Source organism: Microtus ochrogaster, unplaced genomic scaffold (assembly GCF_000317375.1).
Source record: "Microtus ochrogaster isolate Prairie Vole_2 unplaced genomic scaffold, MicOch1.0 UNK130, whole genome shotgun sequence".
NCBI classification, from domain to species: Eukaryota; Metazoa; Chordata; class Mammalia; order Rodentia; family Cricetidae; genus Microtus; species Microtus ochrogaster.
This window is the reverse complement of record NW_004949228.1, coordinates 10,665-15,916: the sequence shown is the minus strand read 5'-3', so window position 1 is coordinate 15,916 and position 5,252 is coordinate 10,665.

The following is a 5,252-nucleotide window of genomic DNA, read 5'->3' as shown; positions in this document are numbered from 1 at the left end:
AAGAAGACACAACCTGTCACCATATCTTCACCCTTGTCTTTATTCTCATTGATTCTCCAAAAGCACCTGGGATGAGTGAACCTGGACACTAGAAGTGGAATGTTCAGGAAAAAGAAGAGAAAAATCAAAGCGACCATCTTTGTCCTCCTTGAAGCCTGGGCAGTGTGTGTGGTGAAGTGCTCTTCAGATCAGCACATTATATGGGTACCCATATTTTCCCACCTGCTTTTATTTCTGCAGCCAAAATAGAGGCTATTTTCAATATTCATGATTCCTTTATTTCCCAGTTGATTCCTCACCTCTGGGGAATCTTGGACACTTTCTTCCCCTATGGCTGTGCACCTGATATGCATGTGATCAAATTTGGTTCAGAAATATACATGAGGACAATTCAGGTAGTTTCATGACATCATTTAATTTTGTGGAAATTACGGCTCCATGGGGGATGTCATTTTGAGAAAAATTTGGGTCAAGACTGCCAGAACAATATTTTCATGTTAATGCCTTTAGAAATGATGTCAGTGGCTTTTGTTAGATAATCCACATTTAGACAGGAAGGACACACAAAGTCAAAATTCTTAGTTGCACACTGGGAATTTTTTCACAAAATCCCTATCAGGGAACAACAGTTCCATGGTTAGAGATATTGAGTTTCACACCTTGCACAGTGGGCTTATACTACAGGACTGACAGTAACAGAATATCTAACCAAATACTGTGCTTCCATTGTCTTGAGAACAGTCAGCTGTAATTCTAAATTTTTCTGAATCCTGTTGTTATACAATCATCCAAATCACCATAGAATCTGTTACATTAATAACATTAGAAAATGTTTTTGAATATTCAGCAAGATCACTACAGATTCTGTATTTTACATTTCAAACACTCAATAATATCTTTTATATTTCCTCCAAACAATAAATAGTAAATAGAAGATAAGGCAAATATCTTATGTCTAAAACATAATCTTTTTCATAATTTCTCTCCATGAGCATTAGTTTTCATAGATCAATTAGTCATTTGACAATTTTTTTCTGCTTTATCTGTGATTTACTACAGTTTTTTTTCTCATTTTAGATTCTGTAGTGGTTGTGAATATGTCTTGTTGAGAATCTGCAAAGGAAAGATACTGTAAAGTGATTATATACTCAATGCATATTTTATTTTCTTTTGCCTGAATTTAAACAAGCTTTTTAAAAAAATTTACATATTGACCAAGATGGAATTTGCTCAGGACCAACATCTGGAAACATTCCATGTTAGTTACTCATAAATTCTTCTTATATCATTTTCCAACTCATCTCTTTTTGCTTGCCTTCTAGACTGTGCATTGCCACTGCGAGGGTGCATTGATGAGTGTGAGCAGATGAGTCTCTTTCAGTGGATGGATATGGACTGTGGTAAAAGCAGAACAAAAATAGTGCTCAAAATATGAGCTTATTTCCACATTGACCAAAAGTCAGAGAGTTAAAACACACCTCTATTCCTTCAAGGTTATTGTGTTTCTACCTCAAACAAAGGTCCCAGGTAGATTTAGATCAGTGAGTTCTGCTTTCTCAAGGTTATTCTCAAAAATCTGTTGCTAATAGCCGTTCCTGTATTTCAGGAACAGAGAGGAGATATGCTTCTACCTCAAACAAAAACCTCAGGATCCAACTAAGGTTCCATTTACTTTAAAGAGGTAGCATTGGATTCCAAACAGGGAGTAGTTTGCCTATGCAATGTTTTGAGCTTGGGTGTAAGCAAGACTTGCTTTGTTCTAGCAGCAGAATATTTAAATATGGATATAGCCAATGAACTTCAACTGTTCTATTCATTTTCTTGTATCATGATGATGCAGTTCTTTTTTAAAATCTTACTCCTACTTTTTGGAACCTGGAATATTTTAACCAATTTGAAATTATATGCAGGTAATTTCAGTATTTATTGGAACACCCTCTCAGTACTATTCTGTTTTATTATTTTAAAATGCATCTTTGTATTCTTTATATATTTTTTCTAAATCTCCATACCCATACCCTAGCAAGTGGTACATTTGTTGAGGCTGGTCCTCTACAGTAGGGTAAGTCTTTCTCTGCTTGGTTGTAAGATTTACTTAGCATTTGATATGAGATAAACAGGACTAGTGTTCTCCTTTTGAACTTAGTACATTTAAAGATCGACGTGTTAAAGGACATGAGCCCTGATTCTGTAATGAGCTGTCCTGGGGGGCTAAGATATGATGGAGAAGGATATGCAGGAAGAGACTCTCATAGGAACACAGAACAAATTCAACTTCTTAGGTATTTATTTATTTATTTATTTTACATCCCAGGTACAGTTTCATCTCCCTCCCATTTTCTCAGACCTCCCCTGCCTCCCATCTGCCTCTAACCACAATCTCCTCTGTTTCTATTCAGAAACCATCGGCCCTCCCATGGATATCAATGTGACATGGGATTCTAATTTGTAGCAAGAATAAACACCTTGCCTTGTTTAGGATAGTCAAGGTGACATAGTATGAGGAGTATGATCTCAAAATCCTGCAAAGAGGTTTGAACAGCCCCTTTCTCAGAAAATTGAAAATTGTTCTAACTCAAGACTCAGGAAAATCATCATTCCAGAGTGCAAATGAAATTTATATCAGTTAAGATTTGGCATTGTATCCAGTTTTGTTTTATGTGTAATAATTACTATTATTTTAATTAATAGATAACCTAAGAGATTCCATTATATCACACTCACATACATGTTGTATGACCTTCCTCAGTATTTACCCCTCTGTCGCCCACTTATGCTTAACTTACTACCAATTCTATTCCACACTTCAATAAACTTTCTACTCACTTAATGGTTGTGTGTACTTGCCCAGCTTAGCATACAATTGTTATATTTTCTTCAGACTGGCTTTAGAGGGTATTTCAACAAATTCTTTCAGGCATTTACATCTCAAATAATACCTTTCCTTCTTTCTTTGAATATATATATATATATACATACACACATACACACACACAAACAAACACACTCTCACTGGTACATTTTGAATCTGTGAAAAATCTGCATTTCTGGAGTCTGTTCAGATAATATGATGATCCAATTCCTTCTAATGACATCATGGAATTCTTCCAGGTTGAGGAGTAGCCCCTTATGTGAAAAAATATCTTATGAAGTATTAATCTTCATTACAATATATGTAAGAGAAGTATGAATCCAGCAATCTTATATGTTTAATTTCATCATTGGTATCAATAGTTATTGAATTGTATGGTGCCTAGCTATTTATTTATTTTTCTTTTTTCTATAAAGAATGCTTTAATACAATGGTTTTTTTTCCTTTACATAGCTAACTCCATTATAACTCCCTCTAATACTAGTATTCCAACCCTCCCTGCCAACCTGCCATCTAATCTCCACAAAGGGTCAGGCTTCCCATGGAGAGTCAATAAAAACTGAGACTTCACTTTGAGGCAAGACCAGGGCCCTCTGCCCTATATCTAGACTGAGCAAGGTATTCCTCCAAAAAGAATGTGCTCCAAGATGCCAGTTCAAGCCAGTTCAAGGGAATAATCCTTGTTCACTGCCAATGATCCCACAGACTCTCTAAGTCTCACAGCTGTCCTGTGCATAAGTGGTCCTAGGTTGATCCTATGCATGTTCCCTCACAATCAGTCCAGAGTCAGTGAGATATCACTAGCTTACGTCAGCTCTTTCTGTGGGTATCAACATCATACACCAGAACCCTTTGCTCACATTATCATTCTTCCCTCTCATGAATTGGTCTTCAGAAGCTAGGCCCAATGCTTTACTGTGGATCACTGTATCTGCTTCTAATAGTTGTTGGATGAAGGTTCTATGATGACAATTAAGGTAGTCATCAATCTGATTAAAGAGGAAGGCCAGTTTAGACATCCTCTGCACTATTGTTTAGAGTCTTAACTGGGGCCATCCTTGTAAATTCCTGAGAATTTCCATGGTGCCATGTTTCTCCCAAACCCTTTCCTGGTTCCCTCAATCAAGATATTTCTACTCTTGCTCTCCCTCACTGCCCTTCCCGTTCTTGAGCATCCTGTTCCCTCATATTCCCTCTTCCCTCTCTTTCTCTCTTCTCTCACCCCTTCAATCCTTCCTCCATATTCCCAAGATTTTCAGGAGTCATTGTCTGTTTTCTAAACCCAGGAAGATCCATGTATGTCTCTGTTAGGGTTCTCCTTGTTACCTAGCTTCTCTGGGATCATGTGCTATAGACTGGTTATACTTTGATTTACCTGTAATATTCACTCATGAGTGAGTATATACCATGGTCATCTATCTGGGTCTAGGTTATGTCACTCAGAATGTTTTTTTTCTAATTCCATCCATTTGAATGGCAATATCAAGATTTCATTCTTTTAACTCTGAGCAATACTCCTTTGTGTAAATATACCATAATTTCTTTATCTATTCTTCAGTTTAGGGGAACCTAGGTTGTTTGCAGGTTCTGGGTATTAAAAATAATGATGTCATGAACGTAGTTGAGCAAATGTTCTTGTGGTAATAGTATGCATCATATGGGTATATTCCCAAGAATATATTGCTGGGTCTTGAGGAAGATTTTCCAAACCACAACAATGTTTTACAAAGTGGTTATCCAAGATTGTACCCCCACCAGTAATGGAGGAGGGTGTCTCTTACTCTGAATCCTCTCCAATATGAGCTGTCTTTGGTGTTGTTGATCTTAGCCATTCTGACTTGTATAAGATACTATCTCAGAGTCATTTTGGTTTGCATTTTCTTGATGGCTAAGAACGCTGAGCAATTCCTTAATTGTCTTTTTTGCTATTTGCAGTTCCTCTGTTGATTATGCTCTGTTTAGATCTCTACCCAATTCTTATTAATTATTTTATAATTTGGTGTCTAGTTTTTGAGGTTTTTATATAGATTTTGAGATCAGTCCTCTGTCTGATGTGGTTCTAATGCAGATATTTTCCCATTAAATACACTACCATTTTGTCTTGGTTATTGTGTCTTTTGCCTATAGCAGCTCTTTAGTTTCAAGTGGTCCCATTTATTAATTGGTGCTCTCAATGTCTATGCTACTGGAGTTACATGTAGGAAGTGGTCACCTTGCCCATAATTTCATTGATAATTCTCATTTCCTCTTCAATGAGGTTCAGTGTGACTGGATATATGTTGAGGTTTTTGACCATTTATACATGTTTTGTACATGGGGTAGATGGATCTGTTTGCATTCTTTTACATACTGACATTCAGTTATGGCAGCACCATTTTTT